The sequence below is a fragment of the Musca domestica genome, unplaced genomic scaffold, assembly GCF_030504385.1.
Source record: "Musca domestica strain aabys unplaced genomic scaffold, Musca_domestica.polishedcontigs.V.1.1 10, whole genome shotgun sequence".
Classification (NCBI taxonomy): domain Eukaryota; kingdom Metazoa; phylum Arthropoda; class Insecta; order Diptera; family Muscidae; genus Musca; species Musca domestica.
Window position 1 is genome coordinate 8,272,524 of NW_026712115.1, and position 13,826 is coordinate 8,286,349.

At 34.3% G+C, this 13,826-nt stretch overlaps 1 protein-coding gene across 4 annotated transcripts in view; it reads right to left on the reverse strand.

Moving 5' to 3' along the window:
* Positions 1-13,826, reverse strand: part of LOC131803981 (LIM domain-containing protein A-like) — a 250,034-nt gene that overhangs the window by 51,140 nt on the left and 185,068 nt on the right. For 2 of the 4 annotated variants that reach the window (XM_059126027.1, XM_059126016.1), the window contains exon 2: positions 12,115-12,349. The exons of the other annotated variants lie outside the window; for them this stretch is intronic. The gene's annotated coding sequence lies outside the window, so the exon portion shown is untranslated. The remainder of the gene's footprint in view (positions 1-12,114; positions 12,350-13,826) is intronic. 4 annotated transcript variants of the gene reach the window in all.

Sequence of the window (13,826 nt, forward strand, 5' to 3'; positions counted from 1 at the left end):
TTCTCAGCAGTTGGGCATGGCTCGGTCCACTTTACAACGGATTATTCGCATTGATTTGCATTTGTTCCCGTACAAAATTCAATTGACGCAAAGAATGTTGCCTGCGGACAAGCCTCGTCGATTGGAATGGGCCCAAAGAATCATCGAAATGGCACCTTAGATATAATCGTGGATTTTTTACAGATTTGCAACTGCGGATTTTTTACAGGACACTTAAAGCTATAATTGCGTGGTTTAAAGGATTACCAGGACTATAATCGTGGTTTTAAAAGAACTTCCGCGACTATTTTCGTCAATTCTGGCAATAAAGTTTTAATCATCGAATTACATCTGAAAAAAGTATAGTAATTCTTAAAATTACATGACTTTCTTGGGGCAAACAAAGGCCATAAACAGTTAGAATGACTTCAATCGCTCTAAAATGGATCTCGCTCAAACCGATATTTCAGTAATAAGGCTGAGTATATAAAAAAAGGTCAATGGTCTAATTCAGACGCAGTTATTAATCATTTTCCACAGAACTCATACTATCTTGAATATTTACCATTTTTTTTTTGTAAAGTTTTACAATTTTCTAAATATCTAAAAATGAAATCCTTATTGATCCGTCTAACCTTATATATAAGCCATGAAATTTAAATTTGCCTCATAAACCTTTGTGATCCGATATCTTTGTATTTATCAGATTATTTGTTTCTAGGTCTTCGAAATTGAACGTAATAACCTAATTTACCCTCCAACTGATACCCGTCCCAATTTTTTTACTTCGCCACACACACACAATTTGGTCTTCAAAATGATGACTTTGAAGCTGATAAACTATTGTCGCGGGGATCATTTATAACTTTCTTTCTCTCGACTTAGATATTGAATGGCTGGTGGTGGTGGAAAATGTAAATTTCATTGTCGTTTCATTTAAAGTCATATGACACACTTACTTAAATTTTGGTATCCACTTTTTTTTGGGGTCAATAAGTTAACAATTCCATATCGAATGATAACAAACCGAGTCAAATACACACACACTCAGCCAGACAAAGGAAATGATGGCAAAAACAAAATATTAAACAAAGAATCAAATTTGAACTTTTGGGAGTAGCCCAACCCAAAAGAGGAGACACATCAACAACACCATAAAACAAAAGCTACGGCAATGGCAACAGCAACGACAGCGCGACAACTTTGAAGAAAAATTCCCATTGTTTTGTGGGCGACAGTAACGGATAGCAACAATTTACCAAGGGTTTTCCCTATTCCAGATACCCTCTCCGGCTACATAGCTGGCTGCAATGAAGCGCAACACACAATACCACCAGCCAGCAATAGTTGTGACATGGCCATAGACAAAGTCATGGCAGAAGACAATAACTTTCGTTGCCAGATTTGGCATGAGGCCCAAAAACCAAATCAAAAGCAATACTTTGTTGTATTCACATGCACTCACCCCTTCCACTCTCTGCTCCGCTCTCCGCCCCCGCACTAGCAATTCTTTCTAAGTAACTGTCCGCAATCGAAATGAATAAGAAGAAAATACTTATCGTTTAAACGAAGAGACACCTTCTCATTCAAATTCTTAGCGAATGCCAACGAGCCAGTCAGGCAATGTGTGTTTGTGTAAATGTGTCGATACCATCCACCGCCTCCTCCCATTTATTCGAATCTAACCGAAAAGGCAAGTGTCACACAAACTGTTAAAAGCATGAAATTGAAAACAATAGAAAGAAAATCTTGAAAAAATATTGTTTTTTTTTCGTTCATGCTTTTTCCATTGTCCGTGTACGTATGTATGTACGTAAATACTTGTGTTTAGTGGTTTGCAATAAATCAGTGTTGTCAATTGTTTTCGAATGAGAGGAAATCGCTAATATGGTAAGAAAATACAAATTTTCGCTCGATATCGAGAGAGCAACCCGAAAAAAGACGACAATACTCTATTTTTCGATGTCACTTGAATAGGGTTTTCTTGTTTTCGAGTGGGAGTAAAATTCGCTTGATATCCAGCAGATTTCTTTTTACCAATAACTCTTTTAGGTTTTTTCACACGGTTGATGCATTTGTAAGTAAATGTATTATCTCAAAGCACAGCAGCAATCGAAACTCTTAAGTTGAAAAATTCTACTCTGTTTCGAGCTTTTCTTAATTCCCAAACACCCCCATATAAAATAAAAGAGTCTAAAGTAATCTTCGTATAAAAATTGCAATTTCCAATTACTGCCTCTTCCGAGCAAAGTTCACTCGTAAGTATTAACGAGAAAATCTGAGCTCCGCTTCCTATGAACTGGCCACTGTACCACTGATGCCAAACATTTTTGATAGACGAAAAATTTGCCGGAGTTATAGTTCTACTTTTAAACTTTGATCCATATTAAAATGTTATTGACAGGTAGCGGATCATTTAAATAGAAAGTAGAACTGATTCCTTTAAAAATTAATAAATTAGAATTAATTTAATAGAAGTCGAATTAATTAAAATACTGTCAATTTTAATGTCAACATTTTTGCCGCAGCGAAATTGACTTCCTTTTTAATTTACATACGCGGAGATTGATGTATGCCAGAACCTGCAAGCAATTACTAGTATTAAAATTTTTGGAATACCGTGGCATTGCATGGCATTTATCACATTTTTTTGATTTAATTAAAAATTAAAAATATTTCTTTGAAATCCTTTAAAAATATCTAAATATCTGATCACAATAAAGTATTTATACAGTAATATTGGTGGCCCGTAAGGCCATGGGTCAGATATATTTCAACTTTGTAATGGTAAAGCGAATTCTTAAGGTTTCTCTCAAATATAACAATCTGTTAGTTCTGTTAAGATTCTTTCATTTTACCTTTCAGTTTCGAAAATAACCGCGAAATTTGACTACATTTATTTCAATAATTCCCCTAGCCAAGCAACCCCTTACTCATCAAATCAAAGCCATACCAAATGAATGACTATATAAAGACCACAGCAAACCTTCATAAGTAAACATTATAGTTGTTAGTGTTCTTGTCGGTTTGTTGTTGTTGCTGTTTCGTTACGACCGATAAAATTCACGATGAATGCTCGATGAATTCTAAATGAGAAGACATTAAAGACACACCATATATCGACGATGATGAGGATGGCGATGGCAATGGTGATCCCCCCATCATCTGCAATCATATGGAAATGGAATTTCTTGATAGAAAAAACCTTTCTTCTGTTTCGTCGTCGGTTACTTTTCAAATATTCAAATTATTAGAATTTAACCTCAATTCCAGGCTTGGTTGTGGTCATGTGTGTCGTCAACGTAAATGTGAGTGTGTGGTGCGGTGTGGTATGGCGTGTTGTGCATGTACAAAATGCCATATGGAAATTATGATGTGCCCAGCAGTCGGACATGAATATTTTGACTTCCTGTGTTAGGGGTATCTAGCTTTTATGGGTGACCACAAAGCAAACTACAACAAATCTTTCTTTCTGTGTTTGTTTGTTCTTTGTAAAACGATTAATTGTTAGAAGCAGAAGAACAGAAAGGCAAGGAAGAGAAAAGGCAAATAAAAAACAATGTTAAGCATGTCATATGAAGAGAAATACGTTAATTTTATGTGAGTGATTTGTAAGCGAAACCACAATAATAATTTTAAGGTGAGATCTTTCTAAACAAATAATAAAAACAGAATTAAACAGTGACACGGTAATGGTCAAAAAATTTTTGTGATTAGAATGGGTTGTTCTTAAAGGCATAAAATATTTTACATTGTTACCAAAAACAAAATTATTGAAAGAAAGCATGGAATTCAACTGATGGGATGGTTAGCATCCCAGAGATGTTAATAGGTTAAAAGGTTGACAATAACATTCCACATTTGTGAGAGGTAGTTAAATCCCATAGTCTCTACCACTCTGAGAAGTAATAATCTGAGTCTAATAATCTTTTAAAAATTACACCAATAAATAAGACTGTTCAATATTCATAATCCAGCAGATTATGATTCATTGGAACTTCTTGCATTTTAGGTATATATTATATTGGGCAATATATTGTTATCAGTAATAGATTTATTTTGTTAAATTGATTAAAACTTTTAAACCGAATAGTGGAAAGTCAAAATATTCTTCAAAATTATTAGTCATACATTTTTAGGGTAGCCCCTAGGATACATCAAAAGTTTATATTTCACCCAAACGCCCGGACATATTAAAAACAGACTTTACAAAGCATCATTATAAGTCGCCGATGAAAAGAAATCTCTTCTTCTAATATATATCATAATAATATAGGCATTACTGTTGACGAGAAAAACATGTAAGGAAAGGTCAAAAGTCGTGGGCATGATATGACTTCGAAAAAGATTTTATTAAAGTAAAAAGTAGTAGTTCGGGCAGGACGAATTTTTTATACCCTCCATCATTTGGAAGGAACATGAAAAATCTAAAAAAAAATCGGTCGAAAAATACCGCTTAAATTAAATATGCATTTAGGCTATACGAAGACATGGTGCTGGATAAGTAATTTTTTGTCATAGATTCCGATTCCGAATTTCAAATACTAAGTTCGAAACTATTCCGGTGAATAATGTCGCTAATATCATCAAAATACCGAATAAAGGGAGGTACTGTTGGTAACCGGAGGTTACACTAAGATGTGGACCTGCATAGACAATTTTCCGTCATAGGTTGTAGTACCCATTACGAACTCCAAATACGTAATTCCGGAAATACGAAAATCTTTGAAATATCGAATATCTCTGGGTGCTATGCTAAAATGTAGACCTATATAGAAAAATTATCTTTCATATACAGGGTGAGATGAAAAAACTGCAACCAACTTCAAACTGCTGTCATTTCTAAGCCAGCTGTTAAAATTATGTCAGTGACAGCTCATTATATTGTTTACAAGCGTACAAAAGCATTTTGGTGAGAATTTTCCAGAAAAAAAGTTATTCGTGATGGAATTCAGCGTGATAGTGTGATTTCTTTATATTTGGTTGGAAAACCACAAGTGACTATCGTTGGAGCATTCCAGCATTTAAATGTGAATAAATCTTTTGTGTCTCGTACCATCGCTCGTTACCGTGATACTTGTAGCGTAGTCTGACGTCAAGAAAGTGGGCGGAAGAAAACAGCAACATCAGCAGAAATGGTTCGAAAAGTAAAGAAGAGACTTGATCGAAGACCTCGTCGCAGTGGCCTTTCGGCTTTGTGAGCTGAACATATCGCAATATTTCATTCGGTAAATATTGAAAAATGAGTTCGGGCTAAAGCCATTGACATTCCAAAAAGTGCAAGAATTTACCCTGCAACAGAAAAAAATAGACTCAAAAGAGCTAAAGAGTTGCTTCGCTTGGCCGAAAGTGTTGAATTGCCGAATTTGGTTTTCTCCGATGAGAAAACATTGGCCACCAAAATCTCCGGATACCAATCCGTAAGACTATTATATCTAGAGTATTTTGGAAAGCAAGTTTGACACTAAAATATACCAAAGTCTCAATCACCTCAAGTAAGCGCTTCGCCGGGAATGGGCCAAAATACCGCAGAGCAACATTCATTGGCTGCTTGAAGGCCATAATTTGTGCCAAAGGTGACCAATTCGAACAAATCTAAACTTTTTCTAAAAGTTGATGGTATTTCCGACATTTGTTGCTTTCATTCAATAGAATTAAAAAATGTAATAATTATGGCGTTTGACTTTGTTACACTTTTTTATCTCACGCTGTATAATTAAAATCGACGGATTCTATAGAATCTTAATCCGAAAATTCCCAAAAGTGTGGAAGAGGGGGGAATATGCCCTCTCTATTTTGGCTACTTTGGGATGAAAACTTTTAAAACGCCCATACACGTATCTTCTATTTTTAGCTCTGCTTTCATTGTCTGCTGGATTTTTCCTGTAGTTATTGAAAAAACTGAATTTTGTCGCACAGTATCATTTAGGACTCAACAAAGTATATATATTTTTGATCAGCGTAAGACGCCTATGACTGGAAAGGGACTTCCCGATATTCGGAACTCTGATGTTTGTAATACGTATGCCATCGGAATTGTTTGAAGTTGGTTGCTTCTGATGCATACCAACCCTCGCGCAGGAAGAGGTCTATATTGGTCCACGTTTTCGTATAGCCACCTTCGGAAGCCCCCTCTTGATATTCAATATTTTGATGATTGTAGACACAGTTTTCCAACGGAATTGTTTGAAAATTTTATAAAATACTAAACCAAAAAAATTCTATTTTTGCAAAAGTTTTCCTGTAGCCCCCCAAATTCTGTTCTAGGATAGTTTTGGATTTATTTAATCGAAGTCAAAAATTTCTACCAACGATTTCGCATCCCTAGAGAGTAGACATAACCTAATGTAACGAAACACTGTTTTTTTTGCAAATATTATTCTTTTGATGAGCTTTCATATGTTGGCTATTTTATGGTCATCTCTCTGTCTTTGTTCTGTCTTTCTTTTATGTCATTTCTTCCAGCTGGTGGTGGTATTAATAACTGCTGTCATTGTTGATGTTGCGGTTTTTGCATTTTAATTAATTTCTTCCCGGCTATATTTGATTGTTGTTGTTATTTTTGTTGTATTGTGTTGTGTTGTGTTGTTTGGTCTTGCTTGAGTGTTTTGTGAGGGGGGAGCTACGACAGAAGGCGAAGAAGCAACCAACAATAGTTATTTTTGGGGAGTCATTTGGCATTCAAGTTTACCGGCTATTTTCAGCTCAGATGTTGGACATTCAGACTTTTGCCAACGAATTCCTCAGCTTTTGAATTGTCCGGTGATGATGACAACGAATGTATTCTTGATGTTCTAGGGGTTCTCTACGGAACATGACAACTCCTTTGTGTCTGAATATGGTCAGGTCTGGCCCGGTCTGGTCTGGTGGCGGGTATGCGGGATGATTTTATTATGAAATTTTCGAAACAAAAAAAGGCAACAAACAAAACAACGACAAATAGTAATTTTTATTTTCAACGGAAATTATTGTAGTCAACATTTTAACGGCCTTTTCTTTGTTTGCGGTTGTTGGTGTTGCCTTTTTGGTCGGCATTTGGTGTTTTGTATTTTTTGTGATTTTGGCAAATCGTGTTATTATTATTTTGATTATTCTCTATATAATTTCGTATTTTGTTATGATGTGGTGTTTAGCATAGAAATTCATCAAAATTCATCATTCATTGTTATCAACAAAACGTTTGCTGGCATTTACTAATGTTTGGGCTTTGTTGAGATAGACATTTTGTTGTTCTTGTTTTTGTTGTTTCTGGTTTTCGCAATTATTGGACAAAATTTACATTTTTTTGTTTGGTTTAGCTGTGTGTGTGTGTGTATTCAGACCAATGAACGACCTTATGACGTTTTACAATATTTTATTAATCTTGAATTTATAATCCCAATTCGCCGCCGTCAATCGCTAGGCCGACACAACGATCATCATCAGACGTTGGTGTGCGACCGTTGCGATTGTTATCGTCTTTGTGATTTATTAAATCAAATTTATTTCCAATTCAAGTCTTCTTTGATTTCGGATTTGTTCGATTAGATAAGAAAATATTCCCATGGCTTTGTAGAAGTTTTATTTTGTGGGGGTGTTTATTGGTGAGTTGGTTTTAATTTAGTTCAATCAAATCTGGAGGTTGATAGACATTGTTGACGCACAAATAATAAGAACGATTTTTGAGTATGTAAAAATAAATAAAAATATAACGACTAAGAATTTTAATTCAAGGTTTCAACATTGTCTGCGAAAATGTGGGTTCTTTGAAAACAAAGGCAAATGTGTTTTGAGTTAAAATTTGAAGGTAGGCTAACAGAACATATTTTTAGACCCTCATCCTAGCTACAGAGGGTATCTTTTGATACTCAAAATGTGTTTTATCGATAAACGGGTTAGGTCCCTTTGGCTGAAATACGATTTAGTACTCATTTTCGACCAAATTTTTTACATCGTTATATTTCTATGAAACTTGGATCAAGTTTGGAAATGGACAATATGGGCTCACTTCTTCTGGTGACTTTCATACAAAAAAAAAAGAAAAAAAAAAAAAAAAAACAGAGTAGGATTAAATTTATGACCCGTTGTGGGGGTAGGTACCAGAATGATTTGTCTGATATATTATATCTTGACACCTCATCTTTTGTTGATAGGAACATTGAGACGTGCCGAGTTTGAAAGGAGTCGGACCTTTCCACATATTATGAGCTTATAAATATTGACCATTTATGGACGAGATATCCGAAGGAGTAGCCCGTTCTATCAGATATTCATACCAGATTAAGCGTTGTTATATATCTTTCCATTTCCAGCCAATTGGTCTTTTATTTCACATTTTATATGCGATGAGATTATTCAAAATTTTGTTCTTTTGTGAGGGAGATACTAGAAGGAGTTGGCCGATATTGTACATTTGCACTTGAATCTGGCGATCCTTTCTTGTTCTATATGTTTAGTTATTTTCTATGAAAAATTTGTGATTATGGGGAGGGGAGAATATGAATATATTTTCAAATGTTGATAGTTCCTGGTGAAGAGTACGTCGGTGGCTTCTCTATACATTTGCTTCTTCCGATTTTACATTAAGTCTTTCTGAAAGTTACGCACCCCACAGCAATTATATTTGGTGCGAGAGGTCTTCCACACCAAAGGAATATCTCCATCAAATTTAGCGGAAATGGATTAGGATTAGGATATAACTCTCTAGAGCTGTAATAAGTAGCATATATTACGAGAAGTTCGACTATAAGAGTATCAGACTGTACGGTATCAGATAGCCAGTTCCAATTTTTGTGCTTTCCATATAGTTTATTGGAGTACGTTTAAAATAGTAATTGTGGACAAATTCCACATTCACATAAATGAAGTCGTGGTGAATTTCAATATAAGTTCTCCAATGCCATTCTTAATTAAAAAGAAACATCCTTTTCAACTTATTTGACAACATGGCCAAATGTTTGGAATCAGACTTGCAAATTTTAGGGGGGAGTCGGAGAAAAAAACCAACTCCGAATATAAATCCCTTTTTGTACCCATGAGATCATGTATGTCATTCCGTTTGTAACACCTCGAATTATAAATTTAAGATTCCACAAAGTATATATGTTCATGATTAGTATAAAATCCGCCGGTCTGCCTGTCCGTCTGTAAAAATCACTTTAGTTCATATAGGTCCAAGTTTTGGCGTAGTCTCCATATGACATTACACCCCGACATTTGCCATTTGGATAACCTTAATAATATTGTTCTGCTAAATGATTGTGATTGGTGTTCGCAATAGGAACCATCTTCTCAAAAAGGAGATTATTTATACAGACCCACGTTTTCGCATAGCCTCGGTACTCGGTATACTAATGATATTAGTTTTGAGTTCGCAATCTGTATTACCTCCCATGACATGTAGAATGTGTTGACCGATTGAGCAATAGTATTAAGATTTTATTTTCTTTAATCTGCGGGGAATTTATAGAAAGAGGAGTCTGATCAAGTTCATGTAAAACTAAGTTTCACAGAAGTATAAGAGGAGCCAAATTTGGATCGAAAATTAGACTCCTGCATTGCTTTGCGTAGTTTCTCAAAAATTTAATCCTGTAAGAGTAAAGTGCATGGGGAAGGGGCAAAGTTAAGTTCATTTTAAAACATAATTTTATATATTTTTACCACTGATCACAGAAAAACTTGGTAGCTGCATGTGATATTTTCTAGTAGTACCAGTAATTAAAGCCAAATATCCTTCATCCCAGCAAAAATACTCATTACATGGGATGGTAACCAACCCATTATTTTAACAAGAGCATTTCATTTCATTTATTTTTGGTGACCAAAAAAATTTTTAAAAGCTTATGTTTGAGACTTGATTGTTCGTAATGTTTACCCTTTATTGGATGGTACCAAAGTAGTGAACTAATATTTTCTATTTCGCATATGTTTGAATGGGATCAGTTGCTCATTTCCCGTTTATGCCGTTTAATGGTTATTAAAAATTTTGACCTATTGTGAGGAAGGTGTCAGAAGGAGTGGACCGATGTCTACCATCCTCACATCAGACCTTGTGTTAGTAGAATTATTGCAATGTGTAAAGTTTAAAATGAATCGTCAACTTATTTCGCATTTTATGAGAGATATAATTACTCAAAATTTTAGACCCGTTGTGGTGGAGTTACTAGAAGGACTGGTCCAATAAATTCCGTCTTCACACCAAAGCTTTTGTTGTATAATTATTGAGATATGCGAAATTTAAAGACAATCGGGTTTTTTCACTTTTTATAAAAGTTATTATCATTCAAAATTTTGAGCCTTTGTGGGAGAGGCACTTGATGGGGTGGACCGATTTTGTCAACTTATTTCACAATTCGACCGCAGTTTTATGAACAATTGCTGCAATGTTGTCTTTCATTGCGTCTATTAAAGCAGACTCGTCTATATTGACATGAGCCTTAACCCCACAAAAAATAGTCTAAAGGCGTTTCATCGCAACATCTAGGCGGCTAATTAACCGGTTCGGGGAATGTGAAATAAAATGTTCACCGTACTCGCCTCTCAATGAGTCCATTGTTACGCGTGCATATGGCACCACATATTTTGCAGGTAAAGCTCTTGAATTTTGGGCAAAACAGTTGGATATCATCCACGTTAGCATTCACTATTCTTGCACCCTACAGTTGAAAATTTTTGCTGGAGAAAATATCCTAATTGGTTCCACGTTGAAACCTGTTTGAGAGAAAATGTTATATTTTATTTTTTTTTTACCTATTTCAAATCATAAAAAGTTGCGTAAATACCCAGATTCCAGATCTATGATAAAGCAAATGAACTATTTTTCTTGATGTTAAGTGATGACTCATAAAGGGAAGATTTACCGTTTTTAAATAATGAATTTATAATAACATTTTTATGTCGAATAAAACTCGGAAGTTTAAGTTAATAGTGATTGATATTGGTGTTTGTATCTTTACGACACCTCGTTTGACAACCCCAAAAGACTGATGATATATAATTTGCTGGAACACGAAAGGAATTCTGAAATGTTATGCCTTCCCACCCACGTTGTGGTACACCCCCCAATGAAAGTGGACATATATTGAAAAAAATTGTTCAAGGTCATTTCAAAAAGTTAGGAATTTTGAAGTTTTTTACAACTGCCATAATACCGCCATTCCAAATTAGAACTCATTACATCCTGGTTTCGGCCGAAGTTTTAGTCGGTACAGCTGTTAACAATAATGTTAAGTAATATCAGCTTAATAAGCAAACAAATTGAGGCTTTGGATCGAAGAGATCTTAACTTATTCTTAAATTATATATGAAAAAAAAAAAAACAAATCATATATAAATATGAAGGGACCATTTTTGGGAATAACATTGGTGAATAGGACCATCCCTGATGCTACTGTATCAATAAAGAGAACTTTAAATTCCTCTTGTAATTCATTTTTAAATTTATATGAAAATAATTCATTCTGCGTAGGCCACATATATTTCTCGACAATTTTACAAAATAAAAAATATGCAGAAAAATAGAAAGTTTTTTAGATAAATCTCTAAATGAATAGCTAAACTAGTTCGAAAAAACAATCAACAGAATTAAGAAAACAGTTTTCAGATATCAATAAACCCAATTTGCAAAAATTTTGCATAATATCAATTCAAATCAATTAAAGTCAACTCTTATAAATATTTATTAGGGAAAGAGTGGATAGTGGACAGTGGACACACAAACAGGGTTTTCTAATTTGATACACTTAACATATCTTAACGCGGTAAATGAAATTATTAATAACTTAAATGAACATAAGCCCACAAATATTTACTCTTTAATAGCCTTCACTTTTTGTTTTCAAATTGCTCTAGACGCTCGCAAAAAAAAAAAAAGAAAAACAAACAAAAAATTGTCAATAAAAATCGAAAGTCTTTTCACAAGTTGAAATTGCAAAAAAGTGATTTTAAAGTGGAAATTTCACTTGGTTGTGTTTTTTTTTTGTTTGCTTGTTTATGTGTTATTACTTAATTTTTATCTTCATTTGACTGGTTATTGTTACAACAAAACAAAAAATTCCAGTGTGATTCAGTTAAAATTTCAAGAAACGCAAAAAAAAAAAAACAAAAAAAAAAAAACAGAAGAGGCAAGAAAAAAAAGAAGTGTATTGTAATACTTACAAATGAGATGACAACGAAATTTCGCTTTCATTTTTTTTAATTTCAGCTGGCGACAAAAATTCGTGGCTGTGTGTGGCTGGTCTTTTGGCTTCTTGATATTGCACACTCTCACTCACACACACGCGTTCTTTTTCTTTTGTGTAGAAATTTTCAAATTAACACTTTGATGTGGTGTTGTTGGGGTTTCTTATTGTGATTTGTTTAAATAACGGTACATTAAATATTTCATAATATTCTGTAATAATAAAATGGAAAAAAACGAAAAGATAAGAAAAGAAATTAAAAACACACACACACACTCAATACAAATAACACAAAGAACTCATGGATGAAATTCGCTGTTTTCCCTCAAAACAATATTTTATTGCTATTGTTGTCGGTGTTGTTGTTCAATTAAAATGGCATATTGTTGAGGAATTAAAAACGAAATCACATCCTCACTTGAAATAAACATTTAAATAAATGAAATTGATTTATTTGCTATTGAAATTCTAAAATTTATAGCGTTTTTATCTGAATTAAAAATCACTTTCTCGCAAAAAAAAAAAAAAAAAAAAAAATTGCTGGGAATTCGCTCGACTCTTTTAATTGACATAATTTGGTATTCTCTTTGCGTATTGATTCTCAGTGGTGGTGGTGATGGTGATTAGCATGTAGATATGTTTGTTCTTTTCTATTGCCATTGTTGATGTTTGTTTGCCATTGTTGATGTTTGTTTGCTTTGTTCGTCGATGGTTGGATTCTTTGGTGTTCGTTTCTTAAGTCTTTTGTTTGGCTTAACTTATGCACTGGGGACATTGGCATTGGCTATGGGGCCACATTAATTCTCTTTAAGATGGGATAATTCTTTTATCATTTAAATCTGTCTCGACGCGGGAATTAGGTTATGGCTTTATCGCTCTACGCCGTTTGTGTCTTAAGTCTTTCGTTTTTATACCCTACACCACATAGTGGTAAGGGTATTATGTCTTTATGCATTTGTTTGTAATATGGAGAAGGAAACGAGATAGACCCATAGTTACTTTTGAGAACCTTCATAGAATCACTTTCTGAGTCGATTTATGCATGTCAGTCCGTCTGTCCATGTATTCTTGTAAACAAAATGCAGGTCGCATTTATTATCCGATTGAGATGAAATTTTCCAAACAATATTTTTTTGGCCCAAGGACGAACCGTACTGAAATTGGTGAGAATCGGACCAAATTTAGATATAGCTCCCATATATATCTTCATCCGATTTCGGGTTAAATGTGCACCAAATATTCACTATCAGTCCAAATTACCTGAATTTTGGCACACCCAACCGAGTTCGGCCTAGAAGCAAGTATATCAAATTTGGAGAAAATCGGTTCAGATTTGGATATAGCTCCCATATATATCTTTCATCCGATTTGGTGTTTAAGCCTCTCACATTCGTAATATGCTCTCCACAAGAATGATATTTGGTACCAGATATAAGATACAGCCCAGAAATAGCTGTTTGTAATTTTATCGAAATCGGTTCAGATTTGGATATAGCTCCCATATATATCTTCATCCGATTTCGGGTTAATTGTGCACCAAATGGCCGATATAAGTCCAAATGGACTGAATTTTAGTACATCGGACCAAATTCAGCCTAGAAGCAAGTATATCAAATTTAGTGAAAATCGGTTCAGATATAGATATAGCAACCATATATATGTTTCATCCGATTTAGAGTTTTAGTCCCA